General features: G+C 48.1%; 1 long non-coding RNA gene across 1 annotated transcript in view; it reads left to right on the top strand.

Moving 5' to 3' along the window:
- Positions 1–23,253, top strand: part of LOC143827258 (uncharacterized) — a 64,220-nt gene extending 40,967 nt beyond the window's left edge. Inside the window, exon 5 of the long non-coding RNA XR_013227228.1 lies at positions 23,123–23,253. This is a non-coding gene — a long non-coding RNA (uncharacterized LOC143827258). The remainder of the gene's footprint in view (positions 1–23,122) is intronic.
- The last annotated feature ends 2,941 nt before the right edge of the window (positions 23,254–26,194 follow it).

The raw sequence follows: 26,194 nt of genomic DNA, 5'->3' as shown, positions 1-26,194 counted from the left end.
TATCATGGCCTTGATCGTGAGTGTGATTAACGACCGTTCTGACCTGGGTAATTAGTGTGATTAACGACTCTTGGTTTTGGAAATCCATGTGATTAACGAGATGTAAGCCTGGTCACATGGTGAATCCTCCTTGGGGAGGGGATCTTGCAGAAGGCCCTAAGTTTCCGAGAGGGATTCCTTGGGTTTTATTGACACCCCTGTCAAGTTCGAAGGATCGTTTGCATTGGCTGAATACAATCAGAGTCTGAGGAAGGGTGCTTGCATTCGAAAGCTCACGCCCTGATTAAATCTTTGTTGGTCTTAAAGGGGCTACTGCAGTGGTCCCCAACCCCCGGTCCGGGGACCGGTACTGGTCCGTGGATCAGTCGGTACTGGGCCGCAGCTCCTCTTCTTCCTGCTGGCAGCACTCCCCAGCGGGCGGTGGGAAGTCAAGGGCGCCAGCAGGAAAGCAAGCAGAGCAGGGGCTCAATCAGTGGCGACGTCCCTCGGCAAAAGACTACCCCCCCCCCCGGGCCTCAGTAAAATTGTCAAGCGTTGACCGGTCCCCAGTGATAAAAAGGTTGGGGACCACTGGGCTACTGTGCATAGCCAAATGCTTGGGCATCTATACTGATTTCTCAAGGGGAGGGGGAGGCATGCAGAGCATTTGAGCACAGCGGCGAGGAATGGCCCTGTCTGTTTTGATTTCCCAGTAAGGGAGACGTCGGATGGTGGAAAAAGCCATAAACAAATTCCTCCGTTTTCTACATTTTTAATTACAAAAGCACGGGACCTCCGGTCTAGGCAGGGGGTAACGTTTTATATAGTGCTTTTATATAGCGCTTGGGTCATCCTCCCCATGAGTGTAGGATAAGCAGCATTTCTGAAGAAGCCGAGAAAAGCACCTTTCAGTTGAATCCCCATCCCGGTGCAATGGAAGGGCTGCTTCCGCTGATAGGCTAGCCCACCTGTTAAGATCCATTTTTCGGGCCCTGATCCTGTGCTCATGCTTGCAGAGGTGAGGCAGGTGGCGAGCGAAGAACGGGCTTTTTCCGCGATTGCACCTGGCCATTGGAATGCCCCACGGTCCAGGCACCTCCCTTACTACCCTTGGGCACCAGGCCAAAACAGTTTGGATGATGAGGATGTTATCCGTTCAGTCGTGTCCGACCCTTGGCGATTCTATAGCGAATTCTTCGCCGTGTGCCCCTGTCTCTGACTGCTTCTTTTAGTTGGTTCATGGTCATTCCTGTGTCCGCTTTGATCGTGTCGAGCCAGCGGATCCTTTGGCGACCACGTTTCCTTTGGCCGCTGACCATGCCGAGCATTAATGGTTTTTCCAGCGAGTTTGATGTGAGCTTTAGCCGTAATACCTTCCCTTCTAATGACATAGTAAGAGCCTCTTTGTGGCGCAGAGTGGTAAGGCAGCAGACATGCAGTCTGAAAGCTCTGCCCATGAGGCTGGGAGTTCGATCCCAGCAGCCGGCTCAAGGTAGACTCAGCCTTCCCTCCTTCCGAGGTCGGGAAAATGAGTCCCCAGCTTGCTGGGGGGTAAACGGTGATGACTGGGGAAGGCACTGGCAAACCACCCCGTATTGAGTCTGCCATGAAAACGCTGGAGGGCGTCACCCCAAGGGTCAGACATGACCCGGTGCTTGCACAGGGGATGCCTTTACCTTTACCTTTAATGACATAGTTGGTCTGCTCCTCTCTAAAACTGTCCTGTTTTACCCAGGGTTTTAATAAAATGTGATCTGTCTCTCTTTTCGCTGTTTTCATGGTGTTCTCCTAGCCGGATTGCACGTTTATAGACACCATATTTAGACTCATTAATGCTGTTTTAAATGCCTCATTTCAATGCCGATAATTCCACGGTTGTGCTTATGATTTTCATTTCTCTCTACTTTGGGCACTGTCTCGAGCAGGTCTTTGGAGAGGCAGTGTACACATCTTCTTTAAAAAGTGATGCGGTTTAAAAATCATCGGCAAAGACATTCATAGAGCTCCAGGACTGTCAGGTCAATCTGAAATGTGGAAAACTCCCGCTATCTTTTCGGGTCTCTTGTAAGCTCTCAAGTCTATAGCAGGCTGATCTCCATCTCCACCTTCTTGTCTTTAACGCTCAGCTGCTGCCAGCCTACCATACCCCCTGGAGCATGCTCAGTTCTTCTTGTCAGGATGCGGTTCTTTTCCCTTTTAGAAGAAGAAGAAGAGTTGGTTCTTATATGCCGCTTTTCCCTACCCAAAGGAGGCTCAAAGCGGCTTACAATCACCTTCCCTTTCCTCTCCCCACAACAGACACCCTGTGAGGGAAGGGAGGCTGAGAGAGCCCTGAGATTACTGAAGAAGAAGAAGAGTTGGTACTTATATGCCGCTTTTCCCTACCCAAAGGAGGCTCAAAGCGGCTTACAGTCACCTTCCCTTTCCTCTCCCCACAACAGACACCCTGTGGGGTGGGTGAGGCTGAGAGAGCGCTGATATCACTGCCCGGTCAGAACAGTTTTATCAGTGCCGTGGCGAGCCCAAGGTCACCCAGCTGGTTGCATGTGGGGGAGTGCAGAATCGAACCCAGCATGCCAGATTAGAAGTCCGCACTCCTAACCACGACACCAAACTGGCTCTCTTTTATACAGTTTGCAGAGTCAGATTTTTCCCGCTGCACGTCCAGGGAGCGTGCAGGGACTCCTACACTGTCTGTGGGTTGAGCTAAAGGTAGGTCCACGCTTGGCTAAGTAGGAGAGATATTGTTTTCACCGCAGATATGGCTATTCCGTTTCTCTTTCTTTGCTGTGGGCAAGCAAACCCTCACGGCCGGGCTGTGGCTCGCTCGGTTGGTTAGGGACGCGGTTGTGAACAAAAGAGAGTTAGGTTACAATATGCCAATAGGTGGCACCAGAGGAAGGTAACTTCCATAAAAGAATACCACGGTCTTCCATCACCCCCCCCCCTTGCCACGTAGCTTACAGCGTGGCGTTCGTGGGCTCCTTGCTTCCACAAAGATCATTCATCCCTCGCTGACTTCGCCTTAAGATCTGCTTGTGGTCCCCTCGCCCCAATCCCTCCTAAAACACCTAATAATCCTAGCGTGGGTTAAATTTCCAATATAACGTTACCCAATTCTCTGAGTTTGATGGCAGCGTTGGGTTCCTGGAAGGCCCCGGGAACCAGCTTCTTAAATCCTATAAACTGGCCGGGGACAGGTACTTAAAAAAAAATGAGATGTGGAATACATACATACGTAAAGTGACCACCGTAGATATATTTCTACTAGCCATTCCATTCAGGAATACAATGGGTGCTAGATTGTCTGTCTGTCTATCTGTCTGTCTGTCTGTCTGTCTGCCATCTCCGTGTGCCGTTCCCACAGTTCTTACTCTCTCCTCTATCCCTTGTTCTGGGTTTGTACCAGGGAGTTGAAGCTCGTCCGGCCCATGGGCCTGGGATTTGGGGAACCCCATGTCCATCCAGGGTCTGTGTCTTGCCCCCCACTCTTTCTCAGTCTGCCTTTCCCCCTCAAAGATATTTCTTCGTGAGATGAAAATGCCAGCCTGATCCTTGGACCGCCTTGGAGAAGCAGGTGGCCTGTTCATCACGAAAGGCCCACGTTCCCGTAGGTCGGGTCAACCGAAAAAGAAGGGAAGCACAGGAACTCTGTCTCTGACTTCTCAGCCTCGCCATTCAGAGAATCCCGAGGCGGCAGAGGGGCGTTTATTTCATTCCAAGAAACAAATCCGACCCAGGGCTCCCCTCAGCTTACCCTGCTGACCCCCTCTCCCTCGGCCCCTCCGAAAGCCCGGCTCCCTCCCTGTGTGAAATGTTCTCTCTTTTCTTTTTCTTTTTTTTTTGAGGCTGCTGCGGTGAAATTGTCCCACGTGGATTGGCTGCTAATTCAAAGCAGAAACTTTACCGGTCTGGGTGTGAATTTGGAATGGGTGTCCCCAGATCTTCTTTCCCTTTCTCTGCTCTTCTCCTCCCCTGTGAAACCTTCCAGAATGAGTACGCGTCTCCTATTAGCCGGCAGCTTCTCTCAGCCGAAATAGAGTCGTGGTTTTTAAGGATTCGCGGGGCCTGTAGCACCAGAGCCAGTTTAAGGATTTGCAGGGCCCTGGGCAGAGTACACTTGCAGGGGGTGCAGCCAGACTGGGGACAGAGGGGCTCCCCACAGTGGAAAGGGGTGTCACTCCAAGTGACCCTTAAAGAGGGGGACAGGGGAGGAGAGAGGCTATGGCGGGGGGGGGGAATGCACAACGCAGGCCCCTGGATACGCATGGCCCATAGCGCATGCTACATGTCTTACATGGATAAACCGGCTCTGCTCTCGCCTTCTACCTCTGTTTATTTGGAAGTGGGGGCAGATGTCCTGATCCCTTTTCCTTCAACTTTATATACCCTTCCTCAGCGTGGTGAAGCGTTGTTGAGCCTTGACTGGTTCATAGGATGGCATCTTTCCCCATTTTCAGCAGGCGAGGGCTGTGGGTCTATCTATAGATCCCCTAGAACAGTGGTTCTCGACCTGGGGGTCGGGAGCCCTTTGGGGGTTGAAGAAGAAGAAGGAGGAGGAGGAGGAGGAGGAGGAAGGAGGAGGAGGAAGAAGAAGAAAAGAAGAAGGAAGAAGAAGGAGGAGGAAGCAGAAGAAAAGAAGAAGGAAGAAGGAGGAGGAGGAGGAAGGAGGAAGAAGAAGAAGGAGGAAGAAGGAGGAGGAGGGAGGAGGAGGAAGAAGGAGGAGGAGGAGGAGGAGGAAGGAGGAAGAAGAAGAAGAAGAGTTGGTTCTTATATGCCTCTTTTCTCTACCCGAAGGAGGCTCAAAGCGGCTTCCAGTCGCCTTCCCTTTCCTCTCCCCACGACACCTTGTGAGGTGGGTGAGGCTGAGAGAGCCCTGAGATTCCTGCTCGGTCAGGACAGTTTTATCAGTGCTCTAACGAGCCCAAGGTCACCCAGCTGGCTGCATGTGGGGGAGCGCAGAATCAAACCCAGCTTGCCAGATTAGAAGTCCACACTCTTAACCACGGCACCAAACTGGCTCTCAAACTGGCTCCCTTTTACGGGGGTCGCGGCAGGGCGAGCAGCTTGGCTGGGGGGCGTGTGTGTGTGCCGCCACTCCTGCAGGTGCCCGTGCTCAGCTGCCAGCCGTTCCAGCAGTGCCTCCAGCACAGCGCAGTCTCCCGCCAGATGCTCCAGGTGGTGGCCGGACAGGAGGCAGAACTGAACTGAGAAACCCCAGAAAAAAACAATCACGAACAACGGACCTCCACACGATTGGTCGGTTTGGGTTTCATTTCTGAGAAAGAACCCTGGCATAATTTTAGGCCAGCTCTCCCTCTTGCTGCAGCTGTCCCGGATACACAGAGAACCAAACAATTTTTCACTGTGACCCAGAGCTCAGGGTGGGGGGGATGTGTTGAAAAGCAGTTCACGTCTTGACTTGAACTGTCCGGGGGACAGGGTGTCTCAAGGTACACCTGTTTCCTTATGAAACTGTCCAACTCTCAAGATGTGCCCCAGAAGAAGTCCATTTCTGTGTGAAGCATGTGTCCGACAGGGACTGACCCTTTTGCCCGTGGAACAGCCCTGTGGAATTTTTATATAGTGTTGGATCCCCTGTTGTAAACAACTCTGTTTTCCTGCACTGTTGAATGGTCTTGAACAGGGGTAGTCAAACTGCGGCCCTCCAGATGTCCATGGACTACAATTCCCAGGAGCCCCTGCCAGCATTTGCTGGCAGGGGCTCCTGGGAATTGTAGTCCATGGACATCTGGAGGGCCATAGTTTGACTACCCCCGGTCTTGAATGTGTTCGCCTTGTGGCTTTTTCAGCTTGCTGGTGTCCTTGTGAGTGTGAGCGATCGCTAGTCCAGTGGCACCTTAGAGAGCACAAGATTTTCACGGTGTGAGTGTCTTCCGCCAGGTTTACGGTTGAGGCCGGCACGCTCAGGAAGACCTAGAACCCCTTCTCCATTGGGCGAACGTCGGATTAAAGTCAACCCCTCTGTCCACCCCTGGGTCTAGTATTGCGTAGGATTTGGTTGCTTTTTCGGAGCATCTGGTTGGTTTATGTATTGACTGTTGTGTTTTATTACTTGGGTTTTTTAATTGTTTTACAGGAATTTTATTGGGGTTTTTAAGGGGTTTTTTTGTTAGTTACGAAGTCGTGTCCGACCCATCGCAACCCCATGGACAATGATCCTCTAGTAAAATTGACTACATGTTGCTCAAGGGAACCTGTCTTAATCAAGTCAGGGGGAGAGAGCCCTGGGATTACTGAAGAAGAAGAAGAGTTGGGACTTATATGCCGCTTTTCTGTCCCTGAAGCAGTCTCAAAGCGGCTTCCAATTGCCTTCCCTTTCCTCTCCTCACAACAGACACCCTGTGGGGTGGGTGAGGCTCAGAGAGCCCTGAGATTACTGAAGAAGAAGAAGAAGAGTTGGTTCTTATATGCCGCTTTTCCCTACCCGACGGAGGCTCAAAGCGGCTTCCAATCGCCTTCCCTTTCCTCTCCCCACCACAGACACCCTGTGGGGTGGGTGAGGCTGAGAAAGCCCTGATATTCTTGCTCGGTGAAAACAGTTTTATCAGTGCCGTGGCGAGCCCAAGGTCACCCAGCTGGCTGCATGTGGGGGAGCAGGGAATCAGACCCGGCTCGCCAGATTAGAGGTCCCCACTCCTAACCACTCCACCAAGCTGGCTCTAATAATGGCCCGCCACTGGCCACAGCAGAGACGCTTGAATGCACATCCCAGTTGGCAAAGGCTGAACATACATTTGCCTTGGAGATTTAAATGCAAGCTGATTTATGCCTCGTGCCTGAGAACGCCCTGAGAATAGGAAATTCCCGAGTGACATAACTGGGCAAGCAGCATCAATCGGGTATGACCACTACATCTGTCTATAAAAAGGCACAGCGGATCTTGGCTGGGGCAGTGTCCTTAATTTGTGCAATCTGCAAGGCGTGCCTTACGCTGGAGAGCCACCTGGGACGATGACGTTCCCCTTTTTCTTCAATCGAGCACTTTCAAGAGGACACCATGCATCGGGAGAGCAATTGCCAGAGGCTCTCCAAGACATTGAGAAGGGCTTCCTCCGTGCTTGCTAATGAGCTGTTTTTCCGACTGTGGCTGATGAACAGCCCTGTGAAACTCTAAGGCTTTCCTACTGTGTTTTTTTCCCCTTTTTTTGGAAGGGAGAAAACAAACAAACAAACAAGGTCATCACATCTGTTCTGTACAGAACACATGCCAACCCCATCTTTATTCCTAGTCCAAGATTTGTATCATGCTGTTTCTTCATTCAAAAGAAATCCCATCTAAACCTCCGGAAGACGTTCCTGACAGTCAGGGCGGTTCCTCAGTGGCACAGGCTTCCTCGGGAGGTGGTGGGTTCTCCATCTTTGCAAATTTTTAAATAGAGACTGGATAGCCATATGACAAAGAGGCTGATTCTGGGAAGGCTCAAGGGGGTGGCAGGTGACAGTGGATGAGCGAGAGGGATGTCAGTGTCCTGCATAGTGCAGGGGGTTGGACTAGATGACCCAGGAGGTCCCTCCCAACTCTAGGATTCTATATTTCTTGTCCCAAGCCAGAGAAGAGAGAAAGAATGCACTCTAATTGGTCCCTTGTTTGCAACATGCTCTCTGATGTTTCCCACCGGCTCTGGTTTCAGGCAAGATTTGCCACCCGGGCGATTGAGGGCGAGGCCCTTAGGGTTCCTAGTCCTGATAATTGGGCATTGTGCTTGAGGGCCAGGGCGTCCAGCGAGGTGGGCTGCCAGGAATCCTTGTCTGCCTTGTGTCCGCCAGCGTCTTTCTTGGCGGTAATCGAGCTGCACTGGGCATGACGTGATCTGCTTGCAATTCTTGGCCGTGCCAATAACGACAGTTATATAAACTTTCTAACTGGCTTTGTTTTCTCTGCGGTTATTTTGAAAACAGCCGCCGACTGTCTGTTGCCCCTGAGCAAGAGTCCTTTTCAAAATTCTGCAAGGGACTATAAGAATTATAGCACACCCTGGAATAGAAGGAGGGACAATGGCTTCTGATGAAGAAGAAGGAGAAGGAGAAGGAGAAGGAGAAGAAGAAGGAAGAAGAAGAAGAAGAAGGAAGAAGAAGAAGAAGAAGAAGAAGAAGGAAGAAGAAGAAGATGAAGGAAGAAGGAAGAAGAAGAACAAGAGGAAGAAGAAGAAGCAGCAGAAGCAGAAGAAGAAGAAGAAGAATTGGTTCTTATATGCCGCTTTTCTCTACCCGAAGGAGTCTCAAAGCAGCTTCCCGTCTCCTTCCCTATCCTCTCCCCACAACAGGCACCCTGTGAGGGAGGGGAAGCTGAGAGAGCCCTGAGATTACTGAAGAAGAAGAAGGGTTGGTTCTTATATGCCGCTTTTCTCTACCCGAAGGAGTCTCAAAGCGGCTTCCCGTCACCTCCCCTTTCCTCTCCCCACAACAGACACCCTGTGAGGGAGGTGAGGCTGAGAGAGCTCTGAGATTACTGAAGAAGAAGAAGAGTTGGTTCTTATATGCCGCTTTTCTCTACCCGAAGGAGTCTCAAAGCGGCTTCCCGTCTCCTCCCCTTTCCTCTCCCCACAACAGACACCCTGTGAGGTGGGTGAGGCTGAGAGAGCCCTGAGATTACTGAAGAAGAAGAAGAGTTGGTTCTTATATGCTGCTTTTCTCTACCCGAAGGAGTCTCAAAGTGGCTTCCCGTCTCCTCCCCTTTCCTCTCCCCACAACAGACACCCTGTGGGGGAGGGGAGGCTGAGAGAGCCCTGAGATTACTGAAGAAGAAGAAGAGTTGGTTTTATATGCCACTTTTCCCCACCCAAAGGAGTCTCAAAGCGGCTTACATTTGCCTTCCCTTTCCTCTCCCCACAACAGACACCCTGTGAGGGAGGGGAGGCTGAGTGCTGTGGCGAACCCAAGGTCACCCAGCTGGCTGCATGTGCAGGAGGAGCAGGGTGTCAAACATGGCTTGCCAGATTAGAAATCCGCCCTCCGTACCACTAAGCTGGCTAACCTCAGGCATCGTGGCACTCCTAAACATCTGGTGGTTTCCCCATCCTTCACATCGAGTGGGCATGGATTCATCTTGGGTGCCTAATGCCACATTCCAGAGGCATAACATCTAGGAGGCTCAGGTCTTTGGAGACGTTTCCAAGCCTTATTTCGAATCGGGATCCCGCCCAGCCTAGCCCCAGACACCGATGTGCAGAATGGCCCGTTAGCACGAGCCACTAATCCGTGTGGCCTCGTCCAAATCCCATGCATTTAAATCCGAGGGCATCCTTGCGAGCAGCTGGCTTATTCCTGGATGAGTCTTTTTGTGCACAGAATCCTGTGTCATCCATCGACAAAGGCCGTTGAGCATTGTCTGCTAATCTGGGTGGCCTTGTGCGAGTATTGTTTATTCACACCTCTTCAATTGACAGAGCAGATGAGCATCGACAGCTAATCTGGGTGGACGTGTGCAGGTCTCAGTCGTTTACCTGTCCCGTGGCCCCCTCAACGAATGGCCGGATTCCTTAAGGATGAGTTTTTTGTAGACAGAAGCCTGCACGATCTATTGTTGTTGGCTTATGAAATTCCTGTGCTGTGACAGACTATACTTCCCCTTGAGATACATAGAAGTGCATTTCTCGCTCTGTCTTTGGGATTGTTCATAGGAGACAGAAATTCGGGGCTTAAATGCAGGGAGCAAATAATCTGCTTGGTGGACCAAGTGGTAAGCCTGGCCAAACCAGATGCTACCAGTCCAAGGGCTAATGGTGACTTATTTCCTTCTGGACCCAGAAGAGGATTCTGATGATCTCTCAGGGCTCAGTGTAAGAAGGTTCTTGCTTCTAGTCTCCGGGGAGCTTGCCCGTTTTGATTTACATCATACAGGAGAGTCTGCACAAATGGCAGATGATGACAAGCTTTGCCAAGAGCTCACCGAGTTGCTTGCCTCTAAGTCAGGGATGGCCAAATCATGACTTTCCAGATGTCTGTGGATTGCAATGACCATGAGCCTCTGCCAGCTTGTGTATCTGGAGAGCCACAGTCTGGCCATCACTGGGGTATAAGAGCCTTACCTTGTTAGTCAAACGGGACCCTATGCATGCTTTTGCCTGCTCATCTGGAAGAAATAGGCTGCCTAAGGAGGTGGTGAGCTCCCCCTCACTGGCAGTCTTCAAGCAAAGGTTGGATGCACACTTTTCTTGGATGCTTTAGGATGCTCTGGGCTGATCCTGCGTTGAGCAGGGGGTTGGACTAGATGGCCTGTGTGGCCCCTTCCAACTCTATGATTCTGTGATTCTATGATCCTGCGTTGAGCAGGGGGTTGGACTAGATGGCCTCTATGGCCCCTTCCAACTCTATGATTCTATGAAAAGGAGGAATAAACAATTGACAGATAGTTGTTTGTTTGTTTATAGCCATGTTTTTGGTCCTTGTTCTAGGAAAGAGACTCAATTTCTGATAAATAAGGCATTGCTTAGCACAACCACCGTTTGTCACAGGGACAGTGCTAGAACGTTCCTCTGGTTTTCAGATTCAAAAAACGAGCCAGGTGTTCATTGCCTGGCATGAGCTACCTTTCATCTTCTCTTAAATATCATCTCCAAGCTGGGACTGAATCAGTTTTATTTTTAGCCGCCTTGTTAGCGACTCTTTCCCTTAAGGATCGCAAGAATCAAACTCTAGCAAAACGGGACAATTAAGGACGGGAGGTGTGACCTTTTCAGTGTCATAGCAAGCTGGGACTGCAGCAGGAACATGCAGAGAAGCGTGTGAAAAGAGAACAGGAAATTGGGTCGTCCCCCCCCCCAAGTTTTTGTACTTTCTCCCCCTTTTCGTCCAAATTATTGTTATGTCATCCACATGACTTGGCAACATAAGGAAATCTTATTCGTTTGTGGAGGAGATTGCAAGATACAGTGTACTTCTAGTTTTGTGTACACATATGCACAGCGAACTTGTGTGCAGGGAGGAACAGGCCTGGAGGAATTTTGTCTGGGGTTCTGTGATGGCGCTAAACAGCTCTGGGCCTGGGCTTTTCTTGTCCAGCCACTTGGGTCATCATAGAGTTGTACATCACCTCCAGGGTCATCTAGTCCAAGCCCCTGCACAATGCAGGACACTCACAATTACCTGCCCACCCACAGTGACCCCAATTCCATGCCCAAATGATGCCTCACCCCAATAAACCCCTAGAATCCCTGGCCAGTCTGGCCTGAAGGAAATTTTACCTCCTGGCCCCAAAGTGGCAACTGGCATTTCCCTGAGCATCCAAGAAAGGGCCCCAAGGGCCAAGCGTGGACACAACCCTTCCTGCCCACCCAGCCACAATCTGCCTAATCTTGGACCAGTTGTGCTCTCCCAGCTGAACTCTGCTTTGCAAGTTGGACCTTGGACTCCCCATGGCCCTTATAAAACTGTTCTGATCAAACAGGAATATCAGGGCTCTCTCAGCCTCACCTCCCTCACAGGTGTCTGTTTTGGGGAGAGGAAAGGGAAGGCGACTGTAAGCCTTTTTGAGACTCCTTCGGGTACAGAAAAGCGGCATATAAGAACCAACTCTTCTTCTTCTTCTTCAGTAATCTCAGGGCTCTCTCAGCTTCCCCTCCCTCACAGGGTGTCTGTTGTGGGGAGAGGAAAGGGAAGGCGACTGGAAGCCGCTTTGAGACTCCCTCAGGTAGAGAAAAGCAGCATATAAGAACCAACTCTTCTCCTCCTCCTCCTCCTCCTCCTCCTCCTCCTCCTCCTCCTCCTCTCACTGGAGGATTCTTCTGCATCCCTTGGTCATCTGCACCAGACCAGTCCTTGTCCAGTGTTTTGGACGCAGATGCAAGCTGATAAAAAATCTCTGAGTGACAGTCAAGAACGCCTTGTCATCTGAGTGCTCACAAAAAACCTCTAGCCGGCCATGCAGAGAGAGGGAGAGGGAGAGATGCTGCAAGAACCCATGGCCTCTTTCCCCCTTCCTGCGATCAAATCTTCCCTCCACCCAGAACCTCAGATTCGCCAAGGTGCCAATGGCCCGGTGGGCGGTGTCGCGGCGCCACGGCCCTGCGAAGAAAGTGCGGTAAAAGCGACAGACGGCGAAATGCCGGCGAGCAGGATGATGCCCTATTTGGGGCTCCTGAGTAGAAGCCACAGGAGCTGCTGTGGAAGCACATTCCTGCAGCTGTGTCCCCCTCCTCTCCCCAGCCCTGGCTAAGATTAGCCTGCCTGCCAACGAGAGATGCCACCTGTTCCAGTTTGGCCGAGACAGCCCAGCGTTTAGCAAAATCTCCCGCAGCACATGGGGCAGGATGCCCTGTTTTCTTCTTTCTCTGCAAGCTGCAAGAAGCCTGCTAACTTTTATCCTGGTTTTTTTTTTAAGGGGGAGGCATCCTCAGATACGGAAAGTTTGAAGCCGCTCAGGGGAGGGTCAGCCTGTGTGTCCTCTTGGCTCCTTTAGCTTAAACAGCCTGAGCTCTGACATCCTGTGCAAGCCAGGACGTGTGCCTCAGTATCTTTTGCAAGCTTGCAGATGATGTAAGGAATCCTCGGACGGGACGGGAGTGTGCTTTTTTTGCTCGTTGTCCCCCCATAAACGCATCGAACCAATTCATTGCATCTGAGAGAGTGAGATTTGGCTCACAAAACTCATGCTGGAAGAAAAGACAGCTGGAAGAAAGGCCTTCCATTTTGTCACGGAGGAGCAGTTTACCAAATGGCAACTCGCAGTAAAGGGAACTTCCACATCCAGAGGCAGTTCGTCTCTGAATCCACATGCTAGAACAGTGGTCTCCAACCTTTTTATCACCGGGGACCACTCAGCGCTTGACAATTTTACTGAGGCCCGGTGCCTTAACGCTCACTGACTCTGGTCGCTATGGTCATGTTTAAACATCCCTTCAAAATAAGATACAGACACGGCACAACAATGAACATAAGGAACATTTTATTTTCATGGAAATTTTAACTCAATTTTAACTTTATTTTCATGGAAATTTTAACTCAGCCTCACTTACCCCACAGGGTGTCTGTGGTGGGGAGAGGAAAGGGAAGGCGACTGGAAGCCGCTTTGAGCCTCCTTCGGGTAGAGAAAAGAGGCATATAAGAACCAACTCTTCTTCTTCTTCTTCTTCTTCTTCTTCTTCTTCTTCTTCTTCTGCTTCTGCTTCTGCTTCTGCTTCTGCTTCTGCTGCTTCTTCTTCTTCCTCTTGTTCTTCTTCTTCTTCTTCCTTCTTCCTTCATCTTCTTCTTCTTCCTTCTTCTTCTTCTTCTTCTTCTTCTTCTTCTTCTTCCTTCTTCCTTCTTCTTCTTCTTCTTCTTCCTTCTTCCTTCTTCTTCTTCTTCTTCTTCTTCATGACAATGACAAATCAATGGGAACCCTGAGCTTGTTTCTCTGCAACGAGATAGTCCCATGTGCACCTGCCAGATCGTGGATGAAGTAAAGGGCTGGAGGGAGGGGGAGAAGGTGTCCTTCGGGGCCCAACTCCAATTAGTCCAAGGGCCACATGTGGTCCGCGGCCCACAGGTTGGGGATTGCTATGCTAGAAGACAACATGAAAGGGCGGTGCCCTGTTTGATGGCCCTCCAAGGCAACCGGTTGGCCATCGTGTGAAAGAGGATGCTGCACTAGATGGACCACTTGACTGTTCCAGCAGGGCCTCTCTTAGCCTTTCATGTTCTCTACCTTGCAGGACTATTGTAAGGGCAAGGGGGGGTAGAGGAAATCTATGTATGCCACTTGAGGTGAGACACAAATACTGTAGATTAGGCTTTCTTAACCTGGGTTTATGAGCCTCTTGTGGCGCAGAGTGGTAAGGCAGCCATCTGAAAGCTTTGCCCATGAGGTTGGGAGTTCGATCCCAGCAGCCGGCTCAAGGGTCAGCCTTCCATCCTTCCGAGGTCGGTAAAATGAGTACCCAGCTTGCTTGCTGGGGGGGTAACCGGTAATGACTGGGGAAGGCACTGGCAAACCACCCCGTATTGAGTCTGCCATGAAAATGCTGGAGGGCGTCACCCCAAGGGTCAGACATGACTCGGTGCTTGCACAGGGGATACCTTTACCTTTAACCTGGGTTTTGAGTGGTAAGAGAGGTAGGGCTCACCTCCCTGTGTCTAACAGTTTCCTGTCAGGGACTAAGGAAGGCCTAGAACACCTGATTACAAAGGTCAATGAATCAAGAAATTTGGCCTTTTCTCAAACACAAAAAAGACAAAAAATAATGACCGCTGCAAAAAGCAGACGTATCACAATAACCATCGATGGTGAAGAGATGGAAAGCGTTCAAGAATTCATTTCCCTTGCGTCACAAATTGACGGGAGTGGCGATTTGTTCCGGGTCACTCAGCAACGATGGGCATGGAAAAGCAAGGACAGAAGCCTGACTACCAAATGTAGATTTGTTCGATCTATCATGCTACAGATAGCCACTTATGGCTGTGAAAGTTGGACAACGAAAAAATCGGACAAGAAGAATCAACGTGTTGAAAGTTGGACAATGAAAATATTCGATAAGGGAAGAATCCATTCATTTGAACTCTGGTGTTGGAGAAGGACAGCAAAAGTCATAAAGACGGAAATACAACAGTGAATCATAGAATCACAGAATCAAAGAGTTGGAAGGGGCCCATAGAGGCCATCTAGTCCAACCCCCTGCTCAACGCAGGATCAGCCCTAACCATCCTAAAGCACCCAAGAAAAGTGTGCATCCAACCTTTGCTTGAAGGCTGCCAGTGATGGGGAGCTCACCACCTCCTTAGGCAGCCTATTCCACTGCATAAAGTCTGATCTGTCACCAGTAGGCAAAATCACGAAACTCCGGCTCACTTACTTTGGCCATATCCTGCGATCCAGCTCAAAGGAGAAAACAGTTATGCTAGGACTGGTCAGTGGAAAAAGGAAACCAGACTGACAAAGAACATGATGGATAAACGCAATCAGGATGGACACTGGCCAGAACATTGCACGGCTGAACAAGTGCAGGATTGGGGATTGTGGTGACAGGTGTGCCATGGGATTGCCAAGAGTCAGACACGACTGAATGGCTGACAATGACGACGACAACAACAGCAACAACAAATGGCATAGCGTTATTTTGTTTGATACGCCGCTTCAGATTGTATGTGGGGACTCAGATTTTTGGGTTTTGTCTACCAGACTCCTTGCAAGCAGAAAAGGTAGCAGAACAGGGTTAAAATCTTCATCTTTGGAGCGCTAGGTTCTTAACTTGCATGGAGGAGCATTCAGGAGTGACTTCTACATACTCACCCTGTGGTATTTCATAACACAGGGATGGCCAAACTGTGGCTCTCCAGGGTAGGGGCTCATGGGAATTGTAGTCCATGGACATCTGGCAGCTTGACCACCCCTGCCATAGTGCGAAGGACCACAACATGGTGCCTGTGGGTACCATAGTGACTATTAACACTTTTTAAAAAGCACCCACCAAGTGGCGTGTTTTTTTTTTTTAGAGTTGTGCTATTTTGCTGGCGTAATGCTATTTTTCCAATGTGCGGAACTGCCCAGAACATACACCACGAAGTTAACTTAAAGTTAACTTAAAAACAACAGTCCTGTTTAATATCCGCTGCTAAGGACTATATTCCCAACAGTTTTATTTAGGAGTGGCAATGGTGCTTCAAAATGTGTTCTAGTGAATCCAAATCTCATGTGTTAAACAACAATATTACAATACGGCACTGCTGATAATGATATCACTCCGATGCTTGCTCAGAATAAATCATAGACCTTCCAAATTTAAAGGGACAGTCCTCAACAACACTATTCAACAGTGCCGTATAGAATCACATGTTATTATCATAAATGCTGTCATCAGTGTAGAATACGTGGCATTTCGGTGCCTTAAGTTTTCCTGTATCGATTTCTGTCTCCAGGCCTGTGCTGGCAAAAAGTCTCAAATCACATCTTCAGTGGACATGCTTGAGAGCAACGTTAATAAACTCTCCGTGGGAGTGAACTCGTCTGAATTCTTTACATCCTTGTCTTCGTGCCGCTGCTCAGAAAGCAGCAAATGGTTTACTTGCTAGTGCAACGGAATCCTCAATGTATTTCCACTTCATGTCTCCACCAGGTTCGTGTTTCATACAAAAGAACAACAATTAGTACCTATAAAAGTTCTACAAGTACAAAACGTCCAAGTTGTGGCCAACATTAACACGGAGCCCACGGCAAAGTCTTTCTGTGGAACAAGGAGGCTCTTGAGTATGACGCACAGGCTCCCATAGAGAGATAATAAATGTTTCACTCGGCACCTGTTGAATTGTGTACGGGGACAGTGGCTTCTGCCCTCACTGCTTCCGCCGTCCGTGAAATTTAGTTCTGATGTCGTGGCATGAAACTGCAAGCAAAGCTTTTTGAGAGGGGGTGATCGCTGCCAGAACGTGATCCAAACGGTATTCAATTAACTTGAGATGAAAAGCGTCTTTACAACTGCTTTAGCCCAAAGGGCCTGGTTAGCAACCAAAACCAACATATCTCCCACACAACCGCCTGGTGCTGAGTCCTAAAAATATTTGGCTAGGCTCTGAAGTCCCACCCTAAGATAAGCCCAGAAAAAGAAAACACATAGTCAAAATCCACAGGTTTTCTGCCATGATTTTAATTCAGTTTCAATGATTTGAGTCTGTTGCCTGTTTTGACCTGTCTTGCTCTGATATAACACAGATGCTTTGGTTTGACAGGCCAAGGTTGTTTCCGGCCACCATGTTTTACAACTCCCTTTTGTTAGTGCCCCTTAGTTCCCAGACCTGTAGTTCTGAACGGCCAAATGGTTATCTCTGTTTTGACTCCTTTGAACTGTGTCTGGTTCGAATTCCCTTGGGAAGAGGAGAGGAACCCCAATATTGCTTGTTCTATGCTTTGTTCCTCAGTCCTGACTTTTGGCTTCGTTGTAGAAGCTTTCACTCTATGAGGTTGCTTATTTAGAAACAGAAGTTAATGGGGACTCCCTCAAGGGTGCTTCCCCGTTCTCACCATGCAGACGGAGGATAAAGCTTCCGAAATTCTCAGGGCAGATGCCACCACGGAGTGCTCTGGGAAGGAGTGCAAGAAGAAGGACAAGCACGATGCCCTGTGAAACTCTGGGGTGGCACATGTCCTGAGCACCCCACCCTCGGTGGGTACAGAAACCTCTCAGTATGTAACAGAATGGAGAGGTGTGCAGCATCTAACTCGTTACGTTGAAGAGCTCCAACACTGGTCATCCAGGGGGGCAAGAAGCTACCTGGACATAGAAACTGTGGTCACCTGAGACATGGCAGTGATGCAGGAGAAGTTAACTACGGCATAGAATCCTAGAGTTGGAAGGGGCCTCCTGGGTCATCTAGTCCAACCCCCTGCACTAGGCAGGACACTCACAACCCTCTCGCTCATCCACTGTCACCTGATCTACTTGCAGCGCTGGTGACCGGCAAAAGCAAGAAAGTTCAAGCCGTGGGAAAGTGGTTTTTACTAGAGTTGGGGAAGAGAGTCCCAGACGACTGGGATGATGGCGATTGGCGGGGGTCGGATTCGGACCCATCTGATACGGAAACGGAGAGGCAAGGTAAAGGTGCGAAGTTGCAAGCCACAGGTGAAGGTGCCACAGACGAAAGCCCAGGGATCGGGCCCCACACCAGTGGTCAAGAGGCAACCGGGGCATGCTGCTCGTGGCAAGATGGAGTAGGGACCACTGCAGAATCCATGGCTAGAATTTTGGAAACTGCGAGCTACTTTTGATGACAAACTGGTGTACTTATTGGTCCAGGTGCTTGGCTTCTTGTCGGATTCTGGTCACCTATTCGCAGATGGAGCTGAGAAGGTGCTCTATGTCAGGGACTTCCTTGAAAAGGAGGCAGCCTGGGTTATGTGGGGCTACTTGACGTGGGAGCCCCAGAGTTCCTGGACTACGATTGGTTCACGCAGACCCTGCGCAAACATTTTGAGGACCTGCTCCCGACAGACGTGGCCCGGGAGCAACTCAGGAACTTGCGCAAAAGTACTAAGACTGTCGCCCAGCGCGCAGGTGAGTTCTGCCAGCTGGCAGCTAAGATGCCCAAGGGGAGTGAGAACAGATCCTTCTCCTGGGTGCTTGAGCCTGATCCTGCACTGAGCAGGGGGGTGGGACTAGGTTGCCTGGATGGCCCCTTCCCACTCTAGGATTCTGTGAGTCTAGTTCAGCAGTGGAATAGGCTTCCTCAGGAGGTGGGGAGCTCCCCCTCAGTTGTGGTCTTTAAGCAGTGGCTAGACAGATCCTTCTCCTGGGTGTTTGAGGCTGATCCTGTATTGAGCAGGGGGTGGACTAGATGGCTTGTATGGACACCTTCCAACTCTAGGATTCTGTGGCTCTATACTTTCTCATACGCATGGGAAAAATGGGCTCTAAATTGAACTAATGATAAAAACCGCATTTAAAGACACAGTTAAAATAATATAAAGGTAAAGGTAAAGGAATCCCCTGTGCAAGCACCGAGTCATGTCTGACCCTTGGGGTGACGCTCTCCAGCGTTTTCATGGCAGACTCAATACGGGGTGGTTTGCCAGTGCCTTCCCCAGTCATTACCGTTTACCCCCCAGCAAGCTGGGTACTCATTTGACCGACCTCGGAAGGAGGGAAGGCTGAGTCCACCTTGAGCCGGCTGCTGGGATCAAACTCCCAGCCTCATGGGCAGAGCTTTCAGACTGCATTTCTGCTGCCTTGCCACTCTGCAGCACATAAAACCACCTAAAACAGCACAGAGCAGCCATCTTAAAACATCATACCCGCAACAAACCCCCCACCGAGAGTAAAGTGGAAATGCCAACATTGAATCATACACCCCAACGGATCCTTGCAGTAGAAATTCATGGTCGGGAACCAAGACTTTTAGAAGGGGAGGTAATGGTCCTTTGTGGAGTCCTCCGTTCATGAGCAGATGCCGTCCTTCTCCTGCGAGCGGACCCTGGCAAACAGGGAAGGATCCAGGCTTTCCTTTGCTTCCGCCGATAACGGCAGAAGCCAGCATGATGCTCTCCCTCCCTTTCCAAATCGCTGCACACCAAGGCCGGACATGCCTGGCTTTGCTAAATAAAAGCCGCTCTGCATGTCATCGTAGCCTCTTAACCCTGGCAGCTGGGCCGAGCGGCTCCCGAAATCTTTCGCAGAGACCATGCCCACGGTGGCCGTTGCTTGAGCTGCACAAACACGAATTAGTGGGTTAGCTATTTAGCCATTAAAATAACTTCTCCGGCTGCCCCCGGGGATAAAGACTTGTGTTTGAGGTTGTTACCGTGACAATATCTGATACAGGATCCCTCTTCCCTCTAATTGTGAGCAGCACGCAGAGGAACAGATGTCTGCGGCAGGTGGTTCCACTTGAGGATGGGGACGGAGTGGTGGATTCCACAAGAGAACATGTGCAGCCCATGGGGCGACACGGCTATTTTGTCTGGCAAGTGCATGGGAGGGGGGGGAGTGGATAGCACCCCCCCCACACACACACACACACAAAGCAGGGTTCTGGGAAGTCATATATCTGATAGCGTTCAGTTGCTCAGTTGTAATTTGTATCTGTTTTTCATAGAATCATAATCATAGAATCATAGAATCATAGAATCATAATCATAGAATCATAGAATCATAGAATCATAATCATAGAATCATAGAATCATAAATTCATAAAATCATACATTCATAAAATCATAATAATAAAATCATAGAATCATAATCATAGAATTATAATCATAGAATCATAGAATCATAATCATAGAATCATAATCATAGAATCATAGAATCATAATCATAGAATTATAATCATAGAATCATAGAATAATAGAATCATAGAGTTGGAAGGGACCTCATGGGCCATCTATGCAGGGTACTCACATCCCAATCGTCATTATTCCAAGTCCCTAGAAATGTGGCTAATGACATCTTAATTGCTGAACTGGGCCAACAGAGACTTGAAACCGGAGCCTGGTCTCTTACCTTTAGGTACTGGATCAGTCTTCATTTTAGGGCTCATTCAAATAACCTTTTAGCTGCTCTGCTGAGCGATCCCCATAACTCCAATTGGTCTCACAGACTCTCTAACAAACTCCTCTCATTGGACTTAGACATACATTCCGTGATGGATCTCGAGGAGAAAGGCATATATAAGTGTATAGTAAGGAAACTAGAAGACATTGAATATCAATCCTTACTGTCATTCACATCTCCATCTTGCTCTCCCCGTGTATGGAATATTGTCCCGCTATACAAAGTTATCCCCCCCTACCTGACTAGTATCGAAGCTTTCTCTGACAGGAAAGCACTCTTATTTGCTCGGCTGAACTCTTTCCCCTCTAATGTTCTTTTAGGAAGGTTTAACCGCATTCATTTAGCGGAGAGACTATGTTTTCACGGCTGTATGGTCCCTGATCTCCTTCTGCATATTATTATGTTCTGCCCTAAGTTTTCTTTATACCGTCAGGGGATATCCGATATTCTATCTTCCCTTCAACTCCATAGTAACGAAACGGCAGCGATCAATAAACTACTTGATAGCAAGGGATCCCGAGCGGACCGCCCGCATTGCAAAATTTTTAGCAAAGGTTTTTAGTATTAACTCCCTGTTTTTAACAAAATTGAGTAACTCTGTCTGACTCTTATAATTGTACCATTTTGTATCTCCTTACCTGTATTGTTTTTTACGCCAATAAAGGCTTTTTGTATCTTTGTATCTAATGTAAAGAATCCAAGACAAATCATAACTAGGATATATACAAAGAACAACAATTTGTGGAAACAGTGGCTATAAAATTGTATAGAAATAGGAACGTATCAGTGGCTCTGCCTGTCATTCCACAGCGTTGAGTTGAACGGATTGTAAATAAAGTTTTAGCCCATTGAGGCCAGGGTCTTTTCAGTCCTGGCCACAACCTGGTGGAATGAGCTCCCGGAAGAGTTAAGGGCCCTGCAGGATCTACCAGCTTTCCGCAGGGCCTGTAAGACGGAGCTCTTCCGCCAGGCGTTTGGTTGAGGCCGGGCTAGGAAGAACTTCCCGCTCCTTGTGCAGGCCTGTAGACAGCCTGTCCAGACATACCTTGTGGTGCAAATAAGGCTGGTCGGACTATTCGTCCAGAAAACAAGAAAAAACTCCGGCCATTTGGCTGAACTTAATTCTCCTTATTTTTATTTGTATCTGTTGCTGTTTTAAATGTTCACAACCTGAGATTCCCTTATAGGGAAATATTGATTCTTTCAAATAATATAACGTATGGAGCAAGCTGTAGCCACCAAAACGGGTTCCGGATAAACTATATGATTCTGTTTCCCGTTTTCGATCTTTCTTCTTCAGTGGTATTCTCGATGAAATGACATTGCAACGTATTAGTATTTGATGCATGTTCAATGCTCATTTTAAATAAACAATGAAATTTCCACCTACTTCCAATCTGCAGTTCCTTTCATTCTTTCAGCTGTTTCTATGAGAGAAAAATAAATAAAGTAAAATCTATAATATCAACATGGTGTAATGCCTATAGACTGACCATAATTCATTTTTACACTCGTACATGAATGTTTGAAATCTTACCGTACGTCATATTCCGGCAGGCTCAAAATTTCTGGGAGGTTTTCTAACAGCTCACAGGCTTCGAAATCCCCACGAGACCTCTTTACTTATTCACTTTTAACCTGACTGTAAATTAACAGGTGTGACTCATCCAATTAAGGTAACATTTACAAATGGCTTGACAAGTCCCAGGTGTTGTTGAGACCATTAAGGTGCAAAGCTAAGAAATGTAGCCCGTCTCCTGTTGAAGCAATGCTTTATTGACGCCCCTTCTGTTGCTGATGCCAGAGGTGATTGTTTCTATTAAAAAAAACAACGTACATCCTCAGGATCATGCCCTTTCTTCTCAAAGTGGCTCTGCATTGGGACGCCCTTTATTTTCATCTTGAGTCAGGATACATGTTCCAGCATGCGTACTTTAAGGGGCCTTATAGAATCATAGAATCACAGAATCCTAGAGTTGGAAGGGGCCATACAGGCCATCTAGTCCAACCCCCTGCTCAACGCAGGATCAGCCCTAAGCATCCTAAAGCATCCAAGAAAAGTGTGTATCCAACCCTTGCTTGAAGACTTCCAGTGAGGGGGAGCTCACCACCTCCTTAGGCAGCCTATTCCACTGCTGAACTACTCTGACTGTGAAAAACTTTTTCCTGATATCTAGCCTATATCATTGTACTTGAAGTTTAAACCCATTACTGTGCATCCTTTCCTCTGAAGCCAATGGGAACAGCATCCTGCCCTCCTCCAAGTGACAACCTTTCAAATACTTAAAGAGGGCTATCATGTCCCCTCTCAACCTCCTTTTCTCCAGGCTGAACATTCCCAAGTCCCTCAACCTATCTTCATAGGGTTTGGTCCCTTGGCCCCAGATCATCCTCATCGCTCTCCTCTGTACCCTTTCAATTTTATCTACGTCCTTCTTGAAGTGACGTATCGCCACTTATCGTCATTCCCACGTAAACTAAATGACAGGGACATAAAATCATGTATATTACACATTTGGTGGCACAATTTATGAAAACTTTGACTTTAAATCCATTGCTTGTACCTTGGAGCTGCCCCCCAGGAGGATTGGATGGGGGGCGGACAGCATGGGAGGGGCAGGGTGGGTCACCCTGTTGTTGTGCTGTGTTGTGTTTTTTACCACCATCTTGGGTTTCGTATGGGAATGCTACCTTTTTATGGGATTTTAGATTTACGTGAACCTCCGCGAGCCAGTTGATTCCGGGAGTGGCGGTCTAAAAATCTGAAAATAAATAAACAAACAAACTTTGTGTGGTGAGATAAGTATGTTATAAATGTTGAGACCAACATCTTACCCCAAACAGCAACTATATAACTTCCTGGTGGTGCTGGGTATTTATATCGATAAAACTAGGAATACCATATGTGTAAATACCATATGTGACTTTTGGCAACCCTAACGAAGGGGCCTTCTTCTTGCTTTGAGACTCCTTCGGGTAGAGCAAAGCGGCATATAAGAACCAGCTCTTCTTCTTCTTCTTCAGTAATCTCAGGTCTCCCTCAGCCTCCCCTCCCTCACAGAGTGTCTGTTGTGCGGAGAGGAAAGGAAGGCGAATGTATGCCACTTTGAGACTCCTTCGGGTAGAGCAAAGCGGCATATAAGAACCAACTCTTCTTCTTCTTCTTGCAGAGTCTGGATTGGTGGTCTCCCTTCCAGATACCAGCCCTGCTTGGCTTCCAAGATTTGATGGGACTGGGCGACACCATGACACCTTCCGTTCCTGGGATACTACAGCTCACCATATTTCAACTTATCCTCATTATGCCGGTAAGAATTAAATTTAACCAAATAACATACTTATTTCACTGTAGCAGACAGCTGCAGCAATGTCCAAGACTTATTTTGATGTCCATCACTGTGTGTGTTTATATGTAAACCGCCTTGAGCCACAAGGGGAGGGCGGTATATAAATGTAATAAATAAAATAAAGAAGCCTAGCGAGCTGTAACTAGAATCATAGAATCACAGAATCAAAGAGTTGGAAGGGGCCATACAGGCCATCTCGTCCAACCACCTGCTCAACACAGGATCAGCCCAAAAAACTAAATGTAAGTAATTTCTCTTCAGTTTCTTTCAAACAACATAATTACAAAACAACATTTCTGCTTGAAAAGGGAGCTTTCAATATTCCTATGTGGACCCTTGAGCAAGACCGCCACATATAGAAAAAATCTGTTGTAGCGTTTGCAAAATCAACAACGTCCTGGATATGATTAGATTCAGGTGGGTAGCCATGTTGGTCTGCAGTAGCAGAAAAAAAATTGAGTCCAAAGGGACCTTTAAGACCAATCATGTTTTATTCAAAGTGCGAACTTTGGCGCCTATGAAGAAGGGTGCATGTGCAAGAAAGCTCACCTGGAATAAAACTTCATACGAATAGTCGTATGAATATTGTATCTTTATTCTCCAGTGTTATGGAAGAGACACGCCACTTTCCAAATTTCAACAGGGACATAAAAATAAAGACACATTCCATTTAAGATGCAATGTCTTAGCGTTTCTAAAGCTTACCGATGGAAGACGGTTACATAACTTTGAAACGAGATGCTGGTTGCCATGAAGCAGTAACCTTCCAACAACAGCCTTTGAGTCCAGTGACCCATTTAAGACCCACCAAGTTTAATTCTGGGGATAAATGTTCATGTGCATACACGCTCCTTCAGTTACTTCAGAAGGACGTGTGCACGCATGCGAAAGCTTATCTCCAGAAGGAAACGTGGTTGGTCTTAAAGGACCATCGGACTCAGATTTTGTTCTGTCGCTTCAAATCTAGACATGTGAAAACTTTTATTTATTTACTTATTGATTTATTACTTCGATTTATAGCCCGCCACTCCCCTACGGCTGCAAGTACTTGAGAATGATAATCATGGAATTACTGAACCCAGAGAACTATTCAAAGGAATCATTGACGGTAAGAGATTAAAAGGTATAATTGGCAATATAACCTTCACCCCAACTTTTTGCGCAATTGGACACGGCCACCCCATATAGACATGGAAGATAACCATTCTCATTTCAGGCTTTCTCGAAAAATTACCTTGTTTATTGAGTCTTTTAAGATGCAAATACCATAAATATAAAGAGCCTCTTGTGGCACAGAGTGGAAAGGCAGCAGACATGCAGCCTGAAAGCTCTGCCCACGAGGCTGGGAGTTCGATCCCAGCAGCCGGCTCGAGATCGACTCAGCCTTCCCTCCTTCCGAGGTCGGTCAAATGAGTACCCAGCTTGCTGGGGGGGTAAACGGTCATGACTGGGGAAGGCACTGGCAAACCACCCCGTATTGAGTCTGCCATGAAAACGCTAGAGGGCGTCACCCCAAGGGTCAGACATGACCCGGTGCTTGCACAGGGGATACCTTTACCTTTACCTTTACCATAGATATCTGAGTTTATAAAAGTTTTCTTTCACAGTTACACGTGCTTACAAATATCGACAGGACTTGTGACTTCCATTCCTCTTCAGATACAGAAGAATTTAATATTGTTTCCCCAGGCCTACATATATCAAATTTGTCTTTTATATAGGATTCAGTTACAATGTCACAAAAGGTCTGTAAATCAACCCTTTCCTCCCTTATTATTATATAAAATGAAAAACGACTAAGGAAGCCCACAATTATTCGTTTCACAACTTGTCACGGGTCCAATGGAAATGTCTAAACCAACCAAATGTTGCAACTTTATGTCACAATTTTGAGAAAGCCAAGCCATACCTGCTGCCGTTCAAGTCCTTTTAGTGACACCAGACTCCACCCATCTTTCATAATCCTGAATACAGAATTAGTTTGCAAGGTTATAAACCGGGATATCTGCCGGTGCATATTTTTAAAGCTTGGCCTGTAGTCCAAGTACTCCAGCGACAAATGGGTCAGCCAAGGTAATATATTTCAATCGCTTTCCTCATCTATAAATCAAGGGGTTTGACATACCCATTGCCAATGGTCATGAGGGATTCTCGAGCAAGTTCACTCCAACTAATCCCAAGACAAGAACATGTTAGTGTGAATCCACTTAGATCTTTGAAACTTGTCAAGGCCTGCTCACAACCTTGATGACAATGTTATCTGTTCAGTCGTGTACGGCCATCAGTGATTCTATAGGAAAGTTTTCGCTATACGTTTCTATCAATGACTGCTGCTTTCAGTTGGTTCATGGTCATCCCTGTATCGGCTTTGATAGGAGCCAGCGGATCCTTTGGCGACCATGTTTCCTTTTGCCGCTGACCATGCCATAGAATCATAGAATCCTAGAGTTGGAAGGGGCCATGCAGGCCATCTAGTCCAACCCCCTGCTCAACGCAGGATCAGCCCAAAGCATCCTAAAGGTAAAGGTAAAGGTATCCCCTGTGCAAGCACCGAGTCATGTCTGACCCTTGGGGTGACGCCCTCCAGCGTTTTCATGGCAGACTCAATACGGGGTGGTTTGCCAGTGCCTTCCCCAGTCGTTACCGTTTACCCCCCAGCAGCAAGCTGGGTACTCATTTTACCGACCTCGGAAGGAGGGAAGGCTGAGTCAACCTTGAGCCAGCTGCTGGGATCGAACTCCCAGCCTCATGGGCAAAGCTTTCAGACGGCTGCCTTACCACTCTGCACCACAAGAGGCTCTTTCGGACCAAGTTATACGAAGTCAATACATAAAAGACCCAAAGAATATGGCCATTTGATATAATACAATTTAAAGGTACCCCCTGTGCAAGCAC

The sequence above is a fragment of the Paroedura picta genome, chromosome 17, assembly GCF_049243985.1.
Source record: "Paroedura picta isolate Pp20150507F chromosome 17, Ppicta_v3.0, whole genome shotgun sequence".
NCBI lineage: Eukaryota > Metazoa > Chordata > Lepidosauria > Squamata > Gekkonidae > Paroedura > Paroedura picta.
Note: the sequence above shows the minus strand (reverse complement) of the source record. Positions and strands in the feature narration are given on the sequence as shown.